Source organism: Hemitrygon akajei, chromosome 2 (assembly GCF_048418815.1).
Source record: "Hemitrygon akajei chromosome 2, sHemAka1.3, whole genome shotgun sequence".
In the NCBI taxonomy this organism is placed as follows: domain Eukaryota; kingdom Metazoa; phylum Chordata; class Chondrichthyes; order Myliobatiformes; family Dasyatidae; genus Hemitrygon; species Hemitrygon akajei.
The window spans coordinates 212,060,404-212,087,478 of NC_133125.1; the positions used below are offsets into that span (position 1 = coordinate 212,060,404).

The following is a 27,075-nucleotide window of genomic DNA, read 5'->3' on the forward strand; positions in this document are numbered from 1 at the left end:
GGGGCAAATACACACCTGATGTTGCCCTCATCATGGTACCGTATAGGGTTCTTCCGCTACTGAACAGGACAAGTCTGGGTTGGATGAGAAAGCTCTTCAATTATTGTAGCAGTTAACACCCCAGTCCTATTGGTTGTAAGGAATGCAATAAACAATGTGTAATGCATTGACTATGAATGTAAGAATTTAAAGACATTGCATGGTTTATTTTTGTAAATATTTTTATTATTAATAAAGTTTATTTTGATTTATAAAATAGGATCTTACTGTTGCTTACAGAGGAGGCAGTAAACTTTGTGAAACAGAATAATAAAATAAGTGATAGTTTCGATGAAGCAACACACACAAAATGCTGGAGGAATTCAGCAGGCCAGACAACATCTATGGAAAAGAGTAAACAGTCAATGTTTTGGGCTGAGACCCTTCATCAGTCTTGATACAGTTCCCTACCTCATTCCAAAGATGTATGGGATGGGGTTAGTAGCATGTGTTGCTGCCGCCAGAGGCATGGTGCCCCTGTCCCCAGCACACTGTGTTGGTCCTTGATTCAAACAACGCATCACTGAGTACAGTGAATATGGTTCAATGTACATGCACCAAATGAAGCTAATCTTTAATATTTAAAATCTATCATTAATATCACCTCACTGTTTTCTATTGGTTACCTTAATTTTATGATGTGAAGAGAGGGGAAAGGGTAAAAGGGGAGACAGAATGGGAAATGGAGCAAAGGAAAAGTTGAAGGGGGAAAATATTGGCATTTAGAGTAATTGATGTTTATGTCGTCAGGGTGGAGGCTACCCAGATGGAATATGAGCTCACCTGGTCTCACCGATCACCTGCCGGTTTGTACTCCTCCCCCACCCCATCTTTTATTCTGTCTTCCTCCCTCCTTTCTATTCCTGATGATGCTTTAGTCCAAAATGTCACCTATCTATTCCCATCCATAGATGGTGCCAGCATTTTGTGTGTGTTGCTCAAAGAACTCCCATATTTACATATTTATAAGACCATAAGGCTATAAGACATAGGAGCAGAAGTAGGCCATTTGGCCCATTGAGTCTACTCCACCATTCAATCAAGGCTGATCCTTGTTTCCCCCTCCTCAGCCCTATTCCCCAGCCTTCTCCCTGTAATCTTTGATGCCATGTCCAATCAGGAACCTATTAATCTCTGCCTTAAATACACCCACGACCTGGCCTCCACAGATGCATGTGATAACAAATTCCACAAATTCCCAAATTTCTCTGCATCTGTACCTTAAATGTACGTCCTTCTATCATGAGGCTGTGCCCTCTTGTCCTACACTCCTGAACGATGGAAAACATCCTTTCCATATCTACTCTGTCTAGGCCTTTCAACATTCGAAATGTTTCAATGAGATCCCCTTTCATCCTTCAAAATTCCAGCAAATACAGACTGAGATCCATCAAATATTCCTTCTATGATAACCCTTTCATGCCTGGTATCATCCTTGTAAACATCCTCTGGACCCTGTCCAATACCAGCACATATTTTCGTTGATGAGGAGCCCAAGACTGTTCACAATACTCAAGGTGAGGCCTTACCAGTGCCTTATAAAGTCTCAGCAACATATCCCTGCTCTTGTATTCCAGACCTCTTGAAATAAATGCTAAAATTGCAATGCCTTCCTCACTACTGACACAACCTGCAAGTTAACCTTTAGGTGTTCAGCTCAAGGACTCCCAAGTCCTTTTGCCTCTTAGATTTTTGGATTTTCTCCCCAGTTAGAAAATAGTCTGCACATTTATTTCTACTACTAAAGTGCATGACCATTCATTTTCCAACATTGTATTTCATTTGCCACTCTCTTCCCCATTCTCCTAATCAGTCTAAGTTCTTCTGCATCCTATCGGTTTCCTCAACACTACCTGCTTCACCAGCAATCTTCGTATTATCTGTAAACTTGGCAGCAAAGCCATCCATTCAATCATCTAAATCATTGAAAAACAGCATAAAAAGAAGTGGTCCTAACACCGACCCCTGTGGAATACTGCTAGCCTCTGGCAGCCAACCAGAACAGGATCCTTTTATTCCCACTTGCTGCCTCCCACCAATCAGCCAATGCTATAACCATGTTAGTAACTTTTCAGTAATACCATGGGCTCTTAACTTGGTAAGCAGCCTCATGTGTGGCAACATGCCAAAGACTTTCTGAAAGTCCAAAAATACAACATCCACTGCATTCCTTTATCCATCTTACTTGCAATCTCCTCCAAGAATTCCAACAGGTTTGTCAGGCAAGATTTTTGTCCTATCTTGTCCTGTTTCACAAAGTACTCCATAAACTCATCCTTAACATTGAGTCCAACATCTTCCCAGCCACTGAGGTCAGGTTTCCTGCTGCCTTCCTCCTTTCTTAAAGAGTGGAGTGACATTTGTAATTTTCCAGCCATCTGGCACCATGCAAGAGTCCAATGATTTATGAAAGGTCATTGCTAATGCCTCCACAATCTCTAGCACTACCTCTTTCAGAACCCTAGGGTGCAGTTCATCTGCTCCAGGTGACTTATGTACCCTTAGGTATTCCAGAATTTGAGCATATTCTTCCTTTTGATAGTAACTGCACTGACTCCTCTTCCTTCACACACTACAACACCTGGCACACTGCTAGTGTCTTCCACAGTGATGATTGATGCAAAATCCTCAATTAGTTCATCTGACATTTCCTTGTCCCCCATTATTATTTCTATGGCCTCATTTTCCAGCAGTCCTATACCCTCTCTCATTTCTCTTTTATTTTTTACATACTTGACGAAGCTTTTACTATCAACTTTGATATTGTTTGCTAGCATGCTTTCATATTTCATCTTTCCCCTTCTAATGATTCTTTTAGTTACTCTATAGGTTTTTAAAAGATTCCCAATCCTCTATCTTCCGGCTAATTTTTGCTTTGTGGTATGCCCCTTCTTTTGATTTTACATTAGCTTTGACTTCCCATGTCAGCCACGGTTGTACAATTTTGCAATTTGAGTATCTCTTTGTTTTTGGAATACATCTGTCCTGCACCTTCCTCATTTTTCCCATAAACTCAAGCTATGCTATGCCGTCATCCCTGCCAGCAGCTCCTTCTAATTTACTTTGGCCAACACTTCACTCATACCACTGTAATTTTGCTTACTCCACTGAAATACTGCTACATCAGACTTTACTTTCTCCCTATCAAATTTCAAGTTGAACTCAATCATAGTTTGATCACTGGCTCCTAAGGGTTCTTTTACCTTAAGCTCCCTAACTGCCTCTGGTTCATTACATAGCACTCAATCCAGTATTTCTGATCCCATAGTAGGCTTAATGACAAACTGCTCTAAAAAGCCATCTTGTAAGCATTCAACAACCTCACTCTCTTGAGATCCATTACCAACCTAATTTTCCCAATACACCTGCGTGTTTAAATCTCCCAAGACTATCATAACATTGCCCTTTTGACATGCCTTTTTTTAATTTCCCGTTGAAATCTGTATTCAACATCCCAGCTACTGTTGGAAGGCCTGAATAAAATTGTCATCAGGGTCCTTTAACCCTTGCAGTTTCTCAACTCAACCCACAAGGATTCAACATCCTCCAATCCTTTGTCACATCTTTCTACTGATTGGATTCCATTCTTTACCAGAAGAGCCACTCCGCCCCCTCTAGCTACGTTCCTATCCCTCTGATACAGTGTGTAACCTTGGACATTCAGCTCCCAACTGCAACCACGATTCAGCCACAATTCAGTCATGGCCACAACTTCATACCTGACAACCTGTAATAGTGCAACAAGATCATTCACCCTATTTCTTACTCTCGATTCATTAAGATATAACACTTTGAGTACCGTATTTGCTACCCTTTTTGATTCTGCTCCCCTAATGCACTGATACTCACCCTGCTGACTGCAGTTTTGTCCTATCATCTGCCTGCCCTTCCTGACAGTCTGACTGCACGCTATCTTTGCTTTCTTACCATCTGTCCTAACCTGAGTCCCTTCATTCTGGTTCCCACCCCCTTGCTAAATTAGTTTAAACCCTCCCCAACAGCTCTAACAAACCCACCCACAAAAATATTGCCCCCCCCCCAGGTTCATGGCAACCCACCCCTTTTGTACAGATCATACCTCCCCCAGAAGAGATCCCAATGATCCAAGAACCCAAGCCCTGCCCCTGCCCCAGCTTCTCAGCCACACATACTTAATCCATATTGCACAGACCTGCTGTGTTAAATGACATTATTTTTAGAATGATTACTGGGTTTTGTTTCCTGCTTGGAACAGATTTTCAGCCATCTCTTCTGATGTGTTGTGTGAAAGAAAGGGTAAAGCTTCTCAGAGAATTTCTCATTGAATGTGTAGAGGAAAGACCTGGTGTTTGCATCGTAAAATGAAACTACCCCTGTATCATAATCAAGATAAACTCCTATCTTCCTGGGAACCTCTTGATAAGAGATATCCAATTTATCATTATCGTTTGCATGGATTTCTTTCTCATTTTGCCCAATGGACCAGAATTTATTCTTTGGTTTTAATGTAAGGTCACCCTTTCTATTTGCATTCTCTCCAGCAATTCCCAGAGACCACTTGTGATTTCCCGCAACTTCTACCTCCCAATAATGTTTCCCTGATGTGAATCCATCTGATCCCAACACACATTCCCAGGCTGTAAACCTCTCCTCATTTTCAGGAACATCTGTCTGGGAGTTCGTCAGTCTCACACTCTTCTGATCCTTTGAAATCTCCAGTTGTCGATGTGCTGTTTCTGTGTCCAGTTTTATAGAGGCTGCAAGAAATGGGAAAAATTGATAACAGTTATAATGTAGGTTATAAGCTGAGAGTAACCAGCAGCAACATTCAATTAAAACATCAAATTCAAAGCAAATTTATTATCAAATTACATATTTGTCACAGTAGTATAGCAATTAGTTCACCACTATGACAGCTCAGGGCATTACGGAGTTCAGCGTTCAATTCCAGCGCCGTCTGGGAGCAGTTTGTACATTCTCCCCATTAACCGGTTTGTAGCTTAATTGGTCATTTTAAAAGTTGTCCTGTAATTAGGTTAGAGTACTAGATGGATGGGTTGCAACCTGAACTGAAATGGGAATATCCTGGCCAGGGGGTTTGCTAAAGCTACTCAGGATGGTTTATACCAGTTTTGCAGGGGGCTGGGAACCAGAGCACCAGGTCAGTAAGTGAAGGATCAGACAGGAAACTAGATGTCAGGGAAGCTAGAACTTGATAGGTGAAGTTGGTGGGTAGGGGAGTGGCAGGAAATAAGGAGGTGGGAGGTGATAGGTGATAATGGTAAATGGCTGGAGAAGAAGGAATCTGATAGAGAATAGAGAGGAACTTGTGAGAAAGGGAAAGAAGAGGGAACCCAGGAGGAGTGATAGGCAGATGAGGAGAATAAATAAATAATTTTAATCTATTTACGTGGCCGGCATAGGAAATTGACGATGAGGGAAGGGGAATGGGGAACAAATTACCAGAAGTTGGAGAAATTGATAATCATGCCATCAGGTTGGAGCTAAATCGATGGAATATGAGGTGTTGCTCCTCCAACCTGAGAGCGATCAATCTCATGGTAATGAAGAGGAGGCCATGGACTGACATGTGGGAATAGGAATTAAAACAGTTGGCCACCTGGAAATCCCACTTTTGGCAGATGGTGTGGACATGCTTGTTGCCTCACCTGAAAGGACTGTTTGCAGTTCCTCATTGTGATCCTCAGACTGTGTCAGGCTCCAGCAGAGCAATCCCAATCAGTCCCAGTCCCCTTCATACTATTACTTTGTAGTCCTGATACGTTTTTGGATTAAAATATACTTTATTCATATTGAAAATGACTTACAAAAATAAAATTTACAGACTTTCTAGGGTTGTTTAGATAGACTTTTGCAAGTGAGGAAAGTGGAAGGATATGGTCATTATGTTGGCTGAGGAGATTCGTTCAGTTGGTCACTCGATCACTAATTTAATTGGTTCTGCACAACATTGTGGTGGAAGCTGGTTGCTGTGCTGTACTGTTCTATGTTCTATGCCAGGGGTGTCAAACTCATTTTAGGTCACGGGCCGGATTGAGCAAAATGCAGCTTCATGTGGGCCGGATCAGTCGGACGCGTGCAAACGCAGCTTTCGTTGCCTCCGTTTTTTCAGCCTGCTCTCATGTGTCTCAGACTCTGCTATAACTACAAAGTGTTTCACTTTACAAATTCCGTTTCTTATGAAGAAGACTGCCGAGCAAGACTGCCGAATAAACACTAAAAACCCTGAAAACCTGGTACCTGAATAAACTCAGCATTAGCCATATCATACGCCATAGGCGCTTCGATTACTGGGGCCAGCTTTAATAGTAATTAGATATTATCTCGCGGGCCAAAGATAATTCCACCGCGGGCCGGATTTGGCCCGCGGGCCTTGAGTTTGACATATATGTTCTATGCAATCCTCACAGATACAAACTACCTACGTACAAGAGAGTGGGCGGATACTTGCCTGGTCAGCTTGGACCAGGAGAACACCTTTGCCAGGGCACACACATGAATGGGATGGGTAAACTCTCCAAAACAGGCTTGAGGAGGGAATCAGGAATTAGATCCAACTGCTCTACACTGATAGTCTGAGAAAGAGGAACCTGGAGTCATAGAAAGGCAGCGTTCTAGGATCTCACTTCTCAGGATGGGTGGCCTGACACTGACATAGATGGTCATCAACAGGAAATGATAGGAGGTGGGATTAGACTGATGAGGCATTATGCATTCCTGCTCCTTGCAAGGGAAAAAATGGACGCAGTCTGGTAGTTGGAGACAAAGCTCAGTAATGATTTGGAAAGAGATGGCATTTGATATGTTGTTAAGCAGCTGAGATCCAAAGAGACTGAGTAGCAACATGATCAGTGAATGAGATCAATAGAAACAAGAATGCAACCTGGAAGGAATGGAGGGCAACAAGAGTCGGGCAGAGAGTGGATGACAGATGCTGAGGCACATTTGTGGGTGGGTCTCACTCTCACGGCAGGGAAATCCCAGAGTTATTAAGAGATGGTGTTGCAACTCTTCATTTCTGGCTCCTGGCAATATTACATCCCTGCAGCTGCCATCAACTGGCCGTTCATTCCAGCTGGAACATTTAGATGGTGCATTTCCTGTTTCCTTTTATACCAACTGTGTCTGAAGCCTCTTCAGCAGCACTAGATCAGAAACTGCAAAGTACCCATCATGGGGGTTGAGAGGGATCTTTTCAAATACATATTCTGGTGCTTATGGATCAAAATGGATCATCAAGATGGTGCCAATATTCAGCGACTCTTTGTGTGCACCTCCAATTGGAATTGTCAAATTTTCCCATTGAAGACTACCACAGCTGAAGTCCACAATCACAGCCACAGTAATCACATCATTTTAAGACACGTAAAAATTCTGTCGAGACTCATAATTGGTGGATCCCAGAATGCAGAGCCAGTTCAAGAGTGCATTTCCCCTTTCAGAAACTAGACTGCAGAAGCCGAGCCGGTCTACCCAGACAGGATTAAAATGCAGAGCTTTAGCGCTCCACTGCTGACTATCCTGCTGGTGAATGTACAGTTCCTGGAAAATGAAACTGAAGATCTCAGAGCAAGGTTACTGTACCAGAGGGACATCAGGGAACGACTGCTGTGTACTCTGCTTCACAGAAACATGGCTACCACCCTCCATTTTAGATGCAGCTTCACCATTCTCCGCAAAGACAGGACTATTCTGTCATTTAAAAGCAGCGGCGGTGGAATATGCTTTATGATTAACTCATTGTGGTGCACAAAGGTGGTAGTTCTATCCCAGTACTGCTCACCCAACCTGGAACATCGGGCGGTCAAATATCATCATTTTAATCTGCTGAGGGAATTTTCTACCAAAATTCTGGTAGTTGTGTACATTCCACTTCAGGCCAATGTCAGGGAATGACTGGAGGAGCTAAGCTCAGCAAGCACAAAAACACACCCCAAAGCCGTCCCAATCATTGTCCCTGGTTCTTTAACCAGGCCAACTTGAAGAAGTCTCTGAATAACTACCACCGAAATATCACCTGTGGAACCCCAGGAGCCAACAAACATGACCACTGTTATACCACCATGAAGAATGCTTACAATGCCACTCACACCCACACTTTGGAAAGTCTGATCAACTGACTGTACTTCTACTCCCAGTGTATAGACAGAGACTAACAGCAACAGTGGTGAGGACCAAGAATGCATGGACAAGGGAGGCAGAAGAGTGCTTACAGGACTGCTTTGAGTCAGTGGACTAGACAATATTCAAGGATTTATCTTTGAATCTGAATGAGTACGGCACAGTTGTCACCAACTTCATCAAGACCTTAATGGATGAGTGTATGCCTTTAAGAACTATATACCCAAAGCTGTTGATAAACCAGGAGATTCATAGTTTGCTGAGGACCAGATCTCTGGCATTCAAGAATGATGATCCAGAATTATTCAAGGTCGATGTACGACCTATGGAAGCCTATTTTAAGACCAAAAAGGCAATTCCGATTGAGGTTATAGATGGAATCAGATGTACATCATCTCTGGCAGGGTTTGCAGGGCATTACTTCCCATGAAGCAAAAGCTATCATCATGTGTGGCTGTGATGCTTCACTGCTAGAAGAACTTGATGACTTTTATGCACGCTTTGAAGGGAAAATAAAACTACAATTGTGCAAATTCATAAAGCATACAGTGACCCTGTGATCTCCACCTAGGAAGCTGATGTCAGAACATTTTCCAAGAGGGTGAGAACACTTTGGGTGTCAGGCCCTGATGGTGTACCTGGTAGGGCTCTGAAAACTTGTGCCAACCAACCGGTGGGAGTGTTCAAGGACATCTTCGATCTCTCACTGCTGCAGTCAGTTTCACATCTGCTTCATAAGGACAACAATCACACCCGTGTCCAAGAAGAGCAGGGTGAGCTGGTAATGACTATTTCCAAGTGGCTCTCACATCTACTGTGATGAAGTGCTTTGAGAGATTGGTCATAACTAGAATCAACTCCTGCTTAAGCAGGGACCTGGACCCACTGAGAGTTGCCAATTGCCATAATCAGTCTACAGTAGATGCAATCTCACTGGTTCTCCATTCAGCCTTAGGTCATCTGAACAACAGTAGTACTTACGTCAGGCTGCTGTTTATTGATTGCAACAAAAGCATATCCTTCATTCTAATCAACAAGCTCCAAACCCTGGACCTTCCTCTGCAACTAGATCCTTGACTAAAAGCCTGTGCAGATTGGAAATAACATTGTCCTCCTCATGGACAATCAACAGCGTTGGTGCACCTTAAGGACGTGTGCTTAGCCCACTGCTCTACTCTCTCTGCATCCATTAATGTGTATCCAGGCACAGCACAAACAACATCTGTAAATTTGCTGATGACACAACTATTACATATGGTGATGAGGAGAAGTACAGGAGTGAGACAGATCAGCTGGTTGAGTGGTGTTACAACAATAACCTTGCACTCATTGTCAGTAAGGCTAAGGAATTGATTGTAGACTTCGGAAAGAGGAAGTTGAGAGAACACCCACCATTGAGGAATCAGTAGGGGGAAGGGTGAGCGGTTTCGAGTTCCTGTGTGTCTATTTCTCGGAAGGTCTAGCCAGGGCCCAAGAGCTTGATGCAATTACAAATAAGGCAAAGAAGGCCACACCCCAGTGGCTCCAATGACTACAGACCGGTGGCATTGACCTCCCACAACATGAAGACCCTGGAGAGACTTGTTCTGGAGCAGCTCCGGCCTATGGTTAGGCCACACTTAGACCCCCTCCAGTTCGCCTACCAGCCCCAACTAGGAGTTAAGGATGCCATCGCCTACCTGCTGAACTGTGTCTATGTCCACCTGGACAAGCCGGCGAGCACTGTGAGGGTCATGTTTTTTGACTTCTCCAGTGCATTCAACACCATCTGCCCTGCTCTGCTGGGTGAGAAGCTGACAGGGATGCAGGTGGATGCTTCCCTGATGTCATGGATTATTGATTACCTGACTGGCAGACCACAGTACGTGCGCTTGCAACACTGTGTGTCAGACAGAGTGGTCAGCAGCACTGGGGCTCCACAGGGGACTGTCCGGTCTCCCTTTCTCTTCACCATCTACACCTCGGACTTCAACTACTGCACAGAGTCTTGCCATCTTCAGAAGTTTTCTGATGACTCTGCCATAGTTGGATGCATCAGCAAGGGAGATGAGGCTGAGTACAGGGCTACGGTGGGAAACTTTGTCACATGGTGCGAGCAGAATCATCTGCAGCTTAATGTGAAAAAGTCTAAGGAGCTGGTGGTGGACCTGAGGAGGGCCAAGGCACCGGTGACCCCTGTTTCCATCCAAGGGGTCAGTGTGGACATGGTGGAGGATTACAAATACCTGGGGATACGAATTAACAATAAACTGGACTGGTCAAAGAACACTGAGGCTGTCTGTAAGAAGGGTCAGAGCCGTTTCTATTTCCTGAGGAGATGGAGGTCCTTTAACATCTGCTGGATGATGTTGAGGATGTTCTACGAGTCTGTGGTGGCCAGTGTTATCATGTTTGCTGTAGTGTGCTGGGGCAGCAGGCTGAGGGTAGCAGACACCAACAGAATCAACAAACTCATTCGCAAGGCCAGTGGTGTTGTGGGGGTGGAATTGGACTCTCTGACGGTGGTGTCTGAAAAGAGGATTTTACTTTACAACTTTACAACTCCTCCCTCGGAGTGTCAGACACTCTGAGCCAATAGGCTGCTCCTGGACTAATTTCCACTTGGAATAATTTACTTATTATTATTTAATTACTTCTGGTTTTATTTTGCTATATTTCTTCACTATTCTTGGTTGGTGCAACTATAACGAAACCCAATTTCCCTCGGGATCAATAAAGTATGTCTGTCTGTCTGTCTGTCTGACAATGACTATCTTTCTTTTGTTTGATGAGACTTGGTATGTTCCAAAAGACACTGGCAAATTTCAATAGTGGTATTGCGGAAAGCATTCAAACTGGTTGCATCACTGTCTGGTAGAGGGGCCACTGCAGAGGATGGGAAAAAAGCTGCAGAAATGTGTAAACTCAGCCAGCTCCATCATGGGCACCAGCCTCCTCACCATCACGGAGATATAAAGGTGATGCAGTTGTGCTGCTGAACTGGCTCCGTGGCTGTGGATTCACTTTCGGAGACTCCACCTGTGATTTGTTTACGTTTTTACTGTTGGCAGAATTTGATCTTTTCTCACACATTGGGTGTTTGATGGTCTTTGTTCTGTGCGGTTTCTTTCAGTGGGTTCTATTGTGTTCCTTTGTTTTGTGGCTGCCTGCAAGTAGTTGACTCTCAAGGTTGTATAACATGTACATACTTTGATAATAATGTACTTTGAATTTTGAAAAAGGTACCATCCATCATAGGAAGCACAATGTCCCAGGACTTGCCCTCTTCTCATTGCTACCGTCAGAGGAGGAGGTGCAGGAGCCTGAAGACACACACCCAACATTCAGGGACAGCTTCTTCCCCACTGCCACAGTGAACCTATGATCACTATGTTCTTTATTATGATGCATTGGAATGTACTGCTGCCACAAGACCACAGTATTCTCAACATATGCCGCAGATGTAGACAAACCTGACTCTGATTCTGATGCGACATCAGATGGAGCCAAAATACCCATCGTAATCAATCTTACCTGGATTTTTACACATGATCTCCCAATCTGGAAACAAAAACAGCCAGTTAGTATGGAAAAACTTTCCCTGTACATTGAATTACCATGCAGTTCTCCTCATAATGTTCAACCTTCATTTGAATTGGAAGTTTATGATTAGTTTTATTTGTCACATGTACATCGAAACATGAAATCAAAGTGAAATGCACCTCTGCATCAGTGACCAACACAGTCTGATGTACTGGGCACAGCTCGCAAGCATCGTTATGCTCCGGTGCCAGTGTAGCATGCCCACAACTAATTCATCATTTTACATCAAAACATACAGTGAAATACATCATTTGAGTTAAGGGGCAACACAATCCTCACTGATTCTATTTGATGTAAAGGACACATTTCATTGTGTTTTTGATGTACATGTGACAAGTAAAGCTAATCTTCATTTTTCTTTGAGAGAGCAACGATCAAATTTGAAATTGGATTTAGCTGGGTCGCCCTCGAGGTAGGTCATGTTGTAACTAGGTTGAAGGGTGTAGAACAGACTGCATAATTACACTAACTGGGGGCACGTAAAGTTGAAGTCTCACCCGAATCTGATTTCCAAAGTAGACAACCCCAGCACAGACACTGTTCTAAAAAATCACAAGTTGTATGGGTGCAAAGGGACTGAAATATAATCTGATTCCAGGAATGAAAGGGTCAACACATGAGGAGTGTTTGATGGCTCTGAGGCTGTATTTGCAGGGGTTTGGAAGAATGGGTGTGTTGGAGGAGGTGGGGGAGAGAGAATCTCAATGAAATCTCTAACATCTTGAAAGGCTCACATAAAGGGGAGAAGGAGAGGATGTTTCCTATAGTGGGGGTGGGGTCTGGGACAAGTGGGCACAGTCTCAGAATAGAAGGACATCCCCCCAGAAGAGAGACGATGAGGAAATTTCTTCAGCAGGTTTGTGGTGAATCTGTGGATTTCATTGCCACAGACGACTGGGTCGGCCAGGTCTTTGGGTATTTTTAAATGAAGGTTCATAGGTTCCTGATCAGTCAGGGTGAAATGTTGCACAGAGATGGTAGGGTTAAAATGGATAATAAATCATCCATGATGGAGTGGTGGATCAGACCAAAGGGCCAAATGGCCTCTTTATGCTCTTACATCATATTGTTGTTAATTATTTTCAACATTTCAGTTTTATTCACAGCATGACAGACATCCCCCCATTACTACATTCAGATTCATTTATTTATCACATGTACATTGACACATACAGTGAAATGCTTCACTTGTGTTAACAACCAGCACATCCTGAGGATATGTTGGGGACACCCCACCAGTGTCACTGCACATTCCAGGGCCAACATAATTTGACCAAAATGTTCAGAAGAGCACATGCAACAAGAATATTAGCACCAACACCAACTCCACCAACACCACCTCCACTAACAACAATAAGAGTAAAGCCAGGCCATTGCTCCCTCGTTCCCATCCACCCACTCACTCACAGTCAGTCCTCCAGCCTCAGGACATGTCTGGCCTCCAGCTTCCAGAGGGCTCACTGACTCAGACATCTATCATATGATAACACTGAGATGGTCTTCCTTGGTGATATCCCTCCAATCTACTTCCCACCCTCTCTAACTATGCCCTGTCGCTGTTTGTTCTGACTCTCACCATTCTGCAGCTTAGATGAGTTTAAACTGATGGTGCACAGGGAATCTACGTTCCTCAACATTTTCATAACATTTCTGTTAAATATTATGACTTACCTGACTCAACAAGAGGTTTCCAGTGGCCTAAAAAATTAAGAAAAATATACTTTAATAACCTTATTGGTGCAATGTTATTGGTCATTTTCTATGATAGCCCAAGGTTAGGGTGGGTAACCTCACTTCCCTGGCAGAGGAGGTGAACATAAGTGAAAGACTCAGGCTCAACGTTCAGACTCCATTTCAATGCAATGCCGTGGGGTGCTGTGCTGATGGAGAAGTGATCTTTTCATAGAAATATTAAATGGAGGACCAGACTGCGCTTCCTCGGTTGGAGGGAAACAGCAGGGTCATTCTCTTGGTTTGTCAGTCAATTGATATCCTGCAGTCGACATCTCCACAGAGTTCTCTGTGTCTACAGGGTAGAAGCAGGCCCTTCAGCTCATCTAGTCCACAAAACGTCAGTCAGCCTAATCCCATCAACCTGCACTCCATATCCCTCCCATCCATGTACTTACCTAAACTGCTCTTAAATGCTGAAATTCAACCTACGTCCAGCACTTCTGCTAGCTGCTCGTTCCACACTCACACCACCCTTTGATGAAGAAGTTCCCCCTCAATTTCTCCTTTAAATATTTCACCCTTCACCCTTAACCTATGAACTCTAGTTGTAGTCTCATGCAACCTCAGTGGAAAAGCCTGCTTGGTTTACTCTATATGTACCACTCATAATGTTGTATACCTCTATCAAATCTCCCCTCATTCTCCTGTGCTCCAGGAAATTAAGTCCTAACCTATTTACACTTTCCCTACAACTCAGATCCTGAAGTCCTGACAACATCCTTGTAAATTTTCTCTGTATTCTTTCAATCTTATTGATATCTTTCCTGTAGGTGGGTGATCAGAACTGCACACAACAGTCCGAATTTAGCCTCACCAGCACCCTATTCAAATTCAACATAACATCCAGCTTCAACACTCAATACTCTGATTTAAGAAGGACAATTTTCCAAAGATCTTTTGATGACCCTGTCTGTCTGTGATGCCACTTTCAAGAATTCATGGATCTATTTTCCCAGACAAACAGACATACTTTATTGATCCCGAGGGAAACTGGGTTTCGTTACAGCCGCACCAACCAAGAATAGTGTAGAAATATAGCAATATAAAACCATAAATAATTAAATAATAATAAGTTAATCATGTCAAGTGGAAATAAGTCCAGGACCAGCCTATTGGCTCAGGGTGTCTGACACTCCAAGGGAGGAGATCCTGCTGTTCTCCCACACTCTTCAGTGCCCTACCATCCTCAGTGCAAGGCCTACACTCCTTCAACATATTTGGTTAATACTGATGTTTGTGTGACCATACATCAGCCAGTGTCTTTCCTTAAGAAAGACATCTACATCTCAGTGAGCTAGGACATGCAGAAGCCTTTAAACCTAACTTTAACAACTAACGGTTAGAAACATAGAAAACCTACAGCACAATACAGGCCCTTCGGCCTACAAAGTTGTGCTGAACATGTCCCAACCTTAGAAATTACTGGGCTCTCTTTTTTTTAAACACCATGTACCTATCCAAAAGTCTCTTAAAAGACCTTATGATATCCGCCTCCACCACCGTTGCTGGCAGCCCATTCCACACACTCACCACTCTCTGAGTAAAAAACTTATCCCTGACATCTCTTCTATACCTACTCCCCAGCACTTTAAACCTGTGTCCTCTTGTGGCAACCATTTCAGCCCTGGGAAAAAGCCTCTGACTATCCACACGATCAATGTCTCTCATTATCTTATACACTTCTATCAGGTCACCTCTCATCCTCTGTCGCTCCAAGGAGAAAAGGCCGAGTTCACTCAACCTGTTTTCATAAGGCATGCTCCCCAATTCAGGCAACATCCTTGCAAATCTCCTCTGCATCTTTTCTATGGCTTCCCTATCCTTCCTGTAGTGAGGCGACCAGAACTGAGCACAGTACTCCAAGGGGTCTGACGAGGGTCCTATATAGCTGCAACATTACCGCTTGCCAATACATCGCATGCCTTCTTAACCCCAGAGTCAACATGTGCAGCTGCTTTGAGCATCCTATGAACTCAGACCCCAAGATCCCTCTGATCCTCCACACTACTAAGAGTCTTACCATTAATACTATATTCTGCCATCATATGTGACCTACCAAAATGAACCACTTCACACTTACCTGGGTTGAACTCCATCTGCCACTTCTCAGCCAGTTTTGCATCCTATCAAAGTCCCTCTGTAAACTCTGACAGCCCTCCACACTATCCACAACACCTCCAACCTTTATGTCATCAGCAAACTTACTAACCCCTCCCTCCACTTCCTCATCCAGGTCATTTATAAAAAATCACGAAGATTAAGGGTCCCAGAACAGATCCCTGAGGCATTCCACTGGTCACCGACCACCATGCAGAATGGGACCTGTCTACAACCACTCTTTGCCTTCTGTGGGCAAGTCAATTTCGGATCCACAAAGCAATGTCCCCTTGGATCCCATGCCTCATTACTTTCTCAATAAACCTTGCATGGGGTACCTTATCAAATGCCTTGCTGAAATTCATATACACTACATCTACAGTTTTTCCTTCATCAATGTGTTTAGTCACATCCTCAAAAAGCTTGTTGAGCTGACGCTATCAATGTCCCGCTGTATCTGTGCTGTATTGCTCTGTGATTCTTTTTATGACTCTGGAGGCATGGGAAATGAACATCAGGTTGTTCTTCCTTTATTCCCCATTTTGAAAAGTTGCAAGTCACTTATATTATGTAAATTCAAGCAAAAACGGTTTGTGTTTGCTGTGTGATTAAATTGAATGTCACATCTTTGTACAGTTTGAAAGAGCCTTTCCCCATGCAATATCTCACAAGGAAACAGGTCTTGAAACAAAGGTTGGTACTTACAGATCCACACTGATGTTACAGAGTTAGATTAAATAATAACCAGGTAGCCTACAGAGAAGAAGTCATCAGCCTGACACAGTGGTATCAAGAAAACAACTTCTCCCTCAATGTTGTGGACTGCTTGAAGAATGGAGACAGGGTAAACCCTATAGACGTAAACGGATCTGGAGTTGAGAGCCTGAACAGCTTTAAGTTCCTCGGCATACACCTCGGCACTGCCAGGTGTGCTGGTAGGGGCAGACATATTGGAAGCATTAAAGAGACTGTGAGATAGGCACATGGATGAAAGAAAAAAATGAGAGTTAAGTGGGAGAGAAGGGTTGTATTGATCTTGAAGTAGGTAAATGGTTGGCAAAACATTGTGGGCTGAATGGCCTGTACTGTGCTGTACTGTTCTACCGTAGGTTCTATGTTCTAATCAAATTCAGATGATCAGAGAACTAACAGACCCTCAGTCCTAAATGACTCACCTCTATATTTGAGGTGATGCATTACCTCAAATGCATTATTCTGGGATACAGATCTCCTTATCCTTTACAAACAGAGGCTGTGTGTTTAAGTAATCTTACGAATCTCCCTCCACTTTTTAGCTTTTTAGCAAACCTTTTAGCTAACCACCAAGCTTTTTAGCTGGATGTTGTAGGAGAATAGGGCTTTGTCATGTTTTGTTACTGTAAAGAGTTGACATTGCATGTGTGGGATTGGAGTGTAGAGCTGATATTTTTCTTGTCGTTTACCTTTCCTATGCTTGCTTATAATTTTATATAATCACCGATGTGTAATGAGAAGCCACATAATACAGCAAAAATTAGTGGGAAGTTAGAGGATTTGGAAACTTTTAAAAACCAAAAGGCGGCAACTAAAAAAATCATAAAGAAGGAAACAATAGAATATGAAGGTAAGCTAACCAATAATATTGAAGAGGATACTTCAGACAGATAAAGTGTAAAAGAGAAGCAAGAGTAGATATCGAACCGCTGGAAAGTGATGCTGGAGAGGTAGTAATGGGGCAAGGAAATTGTGGATGAACTGATTAAGTATTTTGCATCAGTCTTCTCTGTGGAAGACACCAGCAGTGTGCCAGAAGTTCCAGAGAGTCAGGGAACAGAAGTGTGTGAAGTTGCCATTAATGGGCAGAAGGTTCTTGGGAAACTGATGGTAGATAAGTCACTTAAACCGATGGTATACATCCCAGGGTTCTGAAAGGGGTGGCTGAAGATATTGTGAAGGCACATATAATGATCTTTCAAGAATCAGTAGGTGAGGCCTCATTTGGAGTATTGAGAGCACTTTTGAGCCTCATAACTAAGAAAGTATGTGCTGCCATTGGAAAGGGTTCAAACAGGTTCACAAAAATGATTCCGAATCTGTGGAATTCATTGCCACAAGTGGCTGAGGAGGCCAAGTCATTGGGAATATTTAAGACAGAGGTTGTTAGATTCTTGATTAGTCAGGGCATGAGAGAATACTGGGAGAAGACAGGAGATTTGGGCTGAGAGGGAAAATGGATCAGCCATGATGAAATGGTGGAGCAGACTTGATGGGCCAAATAGCCTAATTCTTCTCCTATATCTTATGGTCTAAATGCTTTGTCAATTTTCAGTACATCATTTAACAACCCTGTACTGCAGCTTCAGCCGCTGGTGCCTTACTGAAACCTGTCAAATACTGCAAGGCTGAGGTAGATCAGATGTGTCCAACAGTGGAGGAGTCTAGCACTGGAGGGCACAGCCTCAAAAAAATTAAGGACGTCCCTTTAGAACAGAGATGAGGAGGAATTCCTTTAGCCAGGATACAGGGAGAAGTTAGGAGAATGGGGTTGAGAAGGATAATAAAATAGCCAAGATGGAATGGTGCAGCAGACTCGATGGCCTGAATGGCCTAATGTCTTACTATACCTTATGGTCTCTTTACAAGGCACATCTACAAGAGCTGGGAGTTTATTCATTGTTATAGTGCATTTATTTCAGTTATTATAAACTCACCATACTGTTTGACGGATTCGTCATCTTCTAGACCTAGAAAATTCAACAAGGGAATTGTAGTTAATATAAACACCAGCATCTCTCATTAACATCTATTTCTGCTTATAATTATGAATGAATAGAGTGAATTCTGCATTTCAAAACTGAACGAGTAATTGCACCAGCAAATGCAAACTTCAGTACTACAGAAGGAATGTCAGGTCCATAACTGTTGCTGTATCCAAAGCTATCAGTCATTATTTGATATCCCATGGAGTGAATCTTACTGGCTGACAACTGACTTCTGGGATGGAGGGAATTCTGGGTGTCACCTTATCTCCAGAAACACCACATGTGGTCAGTTTTGTAATGTGGCCATACACAGATCCATTTGCCATAAGGAGATGTCATTCTTGCCAATCAAGTAAGTTCATCCCCTCACGATTGTTTGCACATTTCCACTTGCGGATCCAATTTTTTTAAACTTATTTTTATTTACTTAGAGATACAGCACAGAATAGGCTCTTCCTGCCCTTCGAGGAGTGCTGCCAGCAATCCTCAATTTAACCCGAGCCTAATCACAGGATAGTTTACAATGACCAATCAATCTATTAATGGGTATTGCAGCACCGAAAGGAAACCCACACATTCCCCAGGGAGGACACAGAACACCGGACTGGACTCCGATGCCCCGAGCTGTAACAACATTGCGCTAATCACTACCGTCCTAATATGGCATCCTGGTCCTTCGTGCCTTGACCACTTTGATCAGTGACCATGCTGCCAAGTGATTCCTGAAGGGAGAGGCCCTCTACCCAGGGTTTGTTTTGTACAATTACTATTTTCAGTGCTTCTTCCATACATGTTGAACATTGAGCAGCACGGTTCCATTGGCTGAGAAGGTCACTGCTGGGTAGTTGGCAGGAGATGTCCATGTCCACGTTGAACCCAATTCTACTGGATATTACGGGATCGGTAGTCAATGCTCAGACTCCAGAGCTACCTGCTCCCATAAGTATCGGTCTCACTGCTGGGGCAGTTTTGCCAGCAGGACAGGAAGTACCTAAGGACAACAGCAGTCAACTCCAGAATATTGCCTACAAGGGCTGCCTTGGTCAGTATAACAGATTAGCTTTGTTTATCACCTGTACATTAAAACACACAGTGAGGTACATTGTCTATATCAATGACCAATACAGTCTGTGAAAAGCTGGGGGCAGCCCGCAAGTGATGCCGTACTAACACAGCACGACTAGAACTCACTAATCCTGACCCTAACAGCTCATGTGTGGAATGTGGGGAAAAAAATCAGAATACTGTATTTCACAGGGAGAATGTACAAACTGCTTACAGAGAGTGGCAGGAACTGTACCCCAACCTTCCAATGGCATGCACTAGAATACAAAGTCGAGGATGTAATGCTGAGGTTTTACACAGCATTGGTCACACCAACCCGGGAATACTGAGAGCAGCTTTGAGCTGCTTTTCTAAGAAAAGATGTGTTGGCATTGAAGAGGGTCAAGAGGATTTTCACGAGAGTGATTCCAGGAATGAAAGGGTTAATGTGTGGGGATAGTTTGATGGCTCTGGGCCTGTACTGACTGGTGTTTTGAAGAATGAGGTGGGCTCTTATTGAAAGCTATTGAGTATTGCTAGATAGACTGGATGTTTCCAATAGTGGTGGAGACTAGAATGAGAGGACTCAGCCTCAAAATAGAAGGATGTTCCTTATAACAGAGATGAGGAGGAATTTCTTTAACTGGGGGTAGTGTCTCTGTGGAATTCATTGCCACCGATGGCTGTGGAGACCATCATTGGGTATATTTACAGGACAGGTTGATAGATTCTTGATTAGTCAGGGCATCAAAGGGTACAGAGAGAAGGCAGGAGAACGTGGTTGAGAGGGATAATAAATTAGACAGGATGGCATGGTAGAAGGGCTGAGTGGCCTAAATTTGCTTTAAGTGGCCAACAGATCCCTTTTGTGGGGGATCTCTGAAAATACAAACAACTGTCCTCAAATGTCCTCCGGGAGACCTTTGCAAGGACAACTGGACTGGAACTGATGATGTCAGAATTCAGCACGTGGGTTGATACCAGGTGGAGTATCTGCTTATATCGTTCTTTTGCTTTAACACTGGATGTAGCACAACTGAGCAGCTTGCTAGGCCACTTCAGAAACAGAATGGATTCCAATTCAGATTTATTTATCTCATTATGTCGAAAACACACAAAATGCTGGGGGAGCTCAGCAGGCCAGGCAGCATCGAAGGAAAAAAGTAAACAGTCGATGTTTCAGGCTGAGAGCAGTATCGGGACTGGAGAAAAAAGATGAGAAGTCAGAGTAAGAAGGTGGGAGAGGGGAGGAAGAAATACAAGGTAGTAGGTGACAGGTGAAACCGGGAGAAGAGGCGGGTGAGGCAAAGAGCTGGGAAGTTGATTGATGAAACAGATGAAGGGTTGGAGAAGGCAGAATCTGATAGGAGAGGGCAGAATGCCATGCAAGAAAGTAAAGTGTGAGGAGGTGATGGGCAGGTAAGGAGGGAGAGGGAGAGGGGAATGGGGAATGATGAAGTGTGAGGAACACCAGAGGGAGGTGATGGGCAGGTAAGGAGGGAGAGGGAAATGGGAATGATGAAGTGTGAGGAACACCAGAGGGAGGTGATGGGCAGGTAAGGAGGGAGAGGGAAATGGGAATGGGGAATGATGAAGTGTGAGGAACTCCAGAGGGAGGTGATGGGCAGGTAAGGAGAGAGAGGGAAATGGGAATGGGGAATGATGAAGGAGGGTCGGAGGTGTGACTGCAAGTTTGAGAAATCAATGTTCATGCCATCAGGTTAGAAGCTACCCAGACGGAATATAAGATGTTGCTCGTCCAACATGTGTGGCTTTGTTGTGCAGTAGAGGAGGCCATGGGCTGACACGTTGGAATGGGAATGGGAATGGGAAGTGGAATTAAAATGGGTGGCCATTGGGAGTCCTGCTTTTTCTGGTGGATGGAGCGTAGGTGCTCGGCGAAGTTGTCTCCTAATCTACATCCGGTCTAACTGATATACAGGAGGCCACACCGGGAGCACCGGATACAGTAGATGAACCCAACAGACTCACGGGTGAAGTGTGGCCTCACCTGGAAGGACTGTTTGGGGTCCTGAATGGTAGTGAGGGAGAAGGTGTAGCAATTGTTCTGCTTGCAAGGATGTGCCAGGAGGGAGATCAGTGGGGAGGGAAAGATGTGCTTGGTGGTGGGATCCCACTGGAGATGGCAGAAGTTGTGGATAATTAGCTGCTGGACGTGGAGGCTGGTGGAGTGGTAGGTGAAGACAAGAGGAACCCAATCCCTGGTGGGGTGGCAGAAGGATGGGGTGAGAGCAGATATGTATGAGATGGAATAGATATGGTTGAGAGGAGTGTTAACGGTGGAGGAAGGGAACCCCTTTCTTTCAAAAAGGGGGACATATCCTTAGTTCTGGAATGAACAGCCTCATTCTGAGAGCAGTTGCAGAGGAGATGGAGAAATTGAGAGAACGGGATGGCATTTTTACAAGTAACAGGGTGGGAAGAGGTATAGTCCAGGTAGCAGTGGGAGTCAGAGAGTTTATAACAGACATCAGTAGATAAGCTGTCTCCAGACATAGAGGCAGAGAGATTGAGAAAGGGGAGGGAGGTGTCGGAAAGGGATCAGGTAAACTTGAGGGCAGCGTGGAAGAAATGCTCTGAGCTTTAATAGTGCCATGCTACATTACCGTGGTGTCCATCACGTTGACTTCAAAACATACAGCAAAATGCATCATTTGTGTTAACAACCATCACGACCCAAGGATGTGCTGGGGGCAGCCCGCACGTGTTACCCCACATTCCATCTCCAACCTATCAGACAATGTTCAGCAGAACAACACAGAACACAAAAAGCAACAAAACAAACAGCAAAAAGAGCTGCACTCCTTCCTCCCACAGTCACATTCACAGTCCTTCAACCCCAGGACAAGCATCCAGCCCACATGGATTTGGGCCTGCAGACACCTAACCACTTCGAAGCCAATTGTTACGTGGGCCTCTCTGAATCCTCTCCCACAGGAACCCCACCCCCACATCAACCAACCTCAACCCAAAATATCAGGATTTCATGGTTTGCAAAGATCCAAAAGAGTGTCCGACTATTTCTGCACAGATGCCGCTTCCCCTACTTATTTCAAGCTACACGATGTGGCCACTTTATTAGGTACACCAGCACATTAATGCAAATAACTAATAAAGGCTTGTTATTGAGAAAGATCCGAGGAGAGTGGCCAGAGTTGTTCAAGCTGACTGTAATTCAGATAACCAAGCGTTACAACAGTGGTGTGCAGACGAGCACTTCTGAGCACATAACACATCGAGCCTTGAAACTGATGGGCTGCAGCAGCAGAAGACAACACCGGGTTCCACTCCTGTACCAAATAAAGTAGCCACTGGGTGTGTTTTAATTTCATTGGTAACAGGAAGAATAAAGTGGGTTAAATTGTGACTCGGTGTTGCCCAATGGCTGCGTGAGACCAAGACCATACCTTTCATGTATTTACGTCTTCTTAAGGTCCAGAAAATGCCAAGACCAAGAGCTATCAACAGAAGACAGAGGAGCAGACACAAGAACACCAGCCAGCCCGAGACAACTGGGAAGAAAACATCTGAAAAGCAAATGCCAATGATTAGACAACATCGCCTTGAAAATAACCCACAGATATCATTCATTTTCTATTTAAGAAAAATAAGGCTGAAAGTGCATGGCTACTTTGGGAAGTGCCCTGTATTTCTAAAGCCACAAGGGAAGATATGAATAAAATTGCACGGGTGCAGAGAAAGTTTACAAAGATGCTGCCAGAAAGTGAGGTCCCGAGTTACAGTGAAATGTTAACGAGATTAGGACTTTGTGCCCTGGAACACAGGAGAATAAAGAAGAAATTCGATGAAGATATACACAATTATGAGGGGTATAGATAGGACAAACAGAAGCTGGCTTTTCCACTGAAGTTGGGTGAGACTAGAACTAGAGGTCCTGGATTAAGGGTGAAAGGTGAAATATTTTTGGGAAACTTGAGAAGGAGCTCATAGGATGGTGTGAGCTGCCAGCAGAAGCAGCGAATGTGGGTTTGATTTCAACATTTGAGAGAAGTTTTAAGAAATACACAGATGAACAGGGTTTGGAGGGCTATGGTCTAGGTGCAGGTTGATGGAACTGTGCAGAATAACAGTTAGATATGGACTGGGTGGATTTTAAACTGCAAACATGGGCAAATGGAACCAGCATAGATAGATATCTTGGTTGGCATGCACCAGTTGGGCAGAAGGGCCTGTTTCCACACAAAATTCAGGATTCAAGATTGCTTAATGGCATTTCCAGTACACAAGGAGATTGAACCAACTGTTAATCTGAATCCAATGCAGCACAAGAAAAATCCAAATATAAAGAACACCTTAACACAATAAATATGAATATATATACATACAGGGTCTGATTAGGAGCAGTCAACATGGATTTGTGCGTGGAAGGTAATGTTTGACAAATCTTATTGAATTTTTTGAAGCGGTTGACGAGGATAAAGCAGTGGATGTTGTCTATATGGACTTCAGTAAGACCTTTGACAAGTTTCCACACGGAAGCTTAGTTAGGAAGGTTCAATCGTTAGGTACTAATATTGAAGTAGTGAAACGGATTCAACAGTGGCTGGATGGGAGATGCCAGAGAGTAGTGGTGGATAACTGTTTGTCGGGTTGGAGGCCAGTGACTAGTGGTGTTCCTCAGGGATCTGTACTGGGTCCAATGTTGTTTGTCATATACATTAATGATCTGGATGATGGGGTGGTAATTTGGATTAGTAAGTAAGCAGATGATACTAAGGTAGGTGGCATTGTGGATAATGAAGTAGGTTTTCAAAGCTTGCAGCGAGATTTAGGCCAGTTAGAAGAGTGGGCTGAAAAATGGCAGATGGAGTTTAATGCTGATAAGTGTGAGGTGCTACATTTTGGTCAGAATAATCCAAATAGGACATACATGATAAATGGTAGGGCATTGAAGAATGCAGTAGAGCAGAGTGATCTCGGAATAATAGTGCATAGTTCCCTGAAGGTGGAATCTCATGTGGATAGGGTGGTGAAGAAAGCTTTTGGTATGATGGCCTTTATAAATCAGAGCATTGAGTATAGGCGTTGGGATGTAATGTTAAAATTGTACAAGGTATTGGTGAGGCAAAAATTGGAGTATTGTGTATAGTTCTGGTCACCAAATTATAGGAAAGATTTCAACAGAATAGAGAGAGTACAGAGGAGATTTACTAGAATGTTACCTGGGTTTCAGCATCTAAGTTACAGAGAAAGATTGAACAAGTTAGGTCTTTATTCATTGGAGCGCAGAAGGTTGATGTGGGACTTGATAGAGGTATTTAAAATTATGAGGGGGATAGATAGAGTTGACGTGGATAGGCTTTTTCCATTGAGAGTAGGGGAGATTCAAACAAGAGGACATGACTTGAGAGTTAAGGGGCAAAAGTTTAGGGGTAACTCGAGGGGGAACTTCTTTACTCCAAGAGTGGTAGCTTTGTGGAACGAGCTTCCAGTAGAAGTGGTAGAGGCAGGATCGATTTTGTCATTCAAAAAAAAATTGGATAGGTATATGGACAGGAATGGAATGGAGGGGTATGGGCTGAGTGCAGGTAGGTGGGACTAGGTGAGAGTAAGCGTTCGGCATGGACTAGAAGGGCCGAGATGGCCTGTTTCCATGCTGTAATTTTTATATGGTTATAATATAGCTTATTTGCAAAGACAGATTGTATGTCCATAAAGTGATGCCAGCCATAGGAGTGTCATACAGACGGTGACTGACAGGAAATAATAAAGCAGTGGGGCGTGGAGGGGTGGGTTCGTGGGTGCTCAATGTGATTGTTCGGGTGTTTGGTCGGGCAGTTGTGTGTGAGCAGAGTGTACAGTGATGGGCTCAGTGCACAGTGCTGGGGGTTACCCCTCTTGAGGATGATGGGGAGGGAGTTGTTGTTATGCATCCTGACTATCCAAGGTCTGTTGGTTTGGAAGTCCAATGCCCAGCTGCACAGTGGTGTAGTTAGACCAAGGAGTAAGAGTTTATGATGATCATACAAAGGAGTAGTTTGTAAAGAAACATAAAATGATGGGTGTTGGAAGTCACAAAATAATCAGTTCAGTACATCACAAAGAGTTCCTTTACAGAAGGGATGATCAGTGTCCTAGATTCTCCTGGGAAATATGACAATCGAGGGATATGTGGGAGGGAAGAGTTAGAATAGTCACGGAGTGAAATGGTCAGCACAGCAATGTGGGCTGAAGGGCCTGTACTGTGCTGTATTGCTCTACGTTGCATGTTCCATGTTCACTGCTCCAAATGGGGAACAGCTCGTTAAAAATATTCATACAATTGCTTCAAGGACTCATCACCCCGGGATTATTCCTGGTCAGTCTGGAATGGGCAGAGGAAACATTATAAAAGACACAACTGGCCACTGTCCATGTGTGATCAATCCCTCATCAATAATCTGGAGGGATCCAAATCAAGAGATCCCACCACACCACATTTCAGCTCTGAGCTGATATCCAGGACCAGCCTAATTATAGAGACTTCCTGTGGAAAACAGAACATGGAACATTACATCACGGTACAGGCCCTTCGGCCCTCTATCAAGTCACCTCTTATCCTCCTTCACGCCAAACAGGAAAGCCCCATTTCACTCAACCTATCCTCATTAGGCATGAGACAAAACCATCAAGAGCAGACAGGATTGTTTGTAGAGTGAGATTATCTTGGCAGTGTAGTTACTTTGTTGTCTCTCGTCGTTCAATTTATTAGCTATGCAAATCAATTGTGATTAACTACATTTGGTAGTTTACAAACCTGCTATCTCGATAGTTGCTTCTTGTCCTTTCTTCAGTACTTGATTCTCTAAGATACACCTGGACCTGTTGGTTGCATCTTTTGATACAAAAATCTTGCTCTTGGCATTTATCAGGCCTTTGGAATCCTGGTTGTAATTTATTTCAGACTTTGAAGTCAAATTCTTTTTATCACCACTAATCCATTGTATCAGTGGTTTAGGATACCATCCATTAGATTCACAGACAAGTTGAATTTCATTTTTTCTATATCCTCCAATGTTGATCCAGTGCTCGTATCCCAAAGCTGCATGAATCAACAAACAAATTTAGAAATAATATTTGTGATGAACTGCTCTTTGTGTAAAACATGAGAAACATTCAGCACGAGGTTGTCAGTTTAGATCCACTCTGTGCACTCTCTGCTGTGCTTTCTCACTGCCCCAGTTTGCCAAGTTTGAACCCAAAACAATTGTTCTTTCTGTCTGTCTCTTCTCATTGCTGCCATCAGGAAGGAGGCCAGGAGCCTCAGGATCTACACCACCAAGTTCAGGAACATTAATTACCCCTCAAACAATAGGCTCTTGAACCAGAAGGGATAACTTCACTCACCCCAATACTGAACTACTCCCACAACCGATGAATTCACTTTCAAGGACTCTTCATCTCATTTATTGCTTACATATTTATTTATTATTATTTTGTTTGTTTTTACTTATTTTATTATTTGTGTATTGTGTTGTCTTTTGCACATTGATTGTCTGTCTCGGTTGTGTGCAGGTCTCTTTCTACTTATTGTGAATCTCCGCAAGAAGGTGAATCTCAGGATAGCATATATGTAGTTAGGTAATAAATTTACTTTGAACTTTGAAACGGTCTGTGGAGCTCAGTAGTGATTTTCTGTGTCGTGCATGTACCTTCAACAACGTATTAGGGTGAACCTGATGCAGAACTACCAATA

General features: G+C 43.5%; 1 pseudogene; it reads right to left on the minus strand.

Annotated features, from left to right (window-relative positions):
• Positions 1-4,081: 4,081 nt before the first annotated feature.
• Positions 4,082-27,075, minus strand: part of LOC140720533 (butyrophilin subfamily 1 member A1-like) — a 42,275-nt pseudogene continuing 19,281 nt past the window's right edge.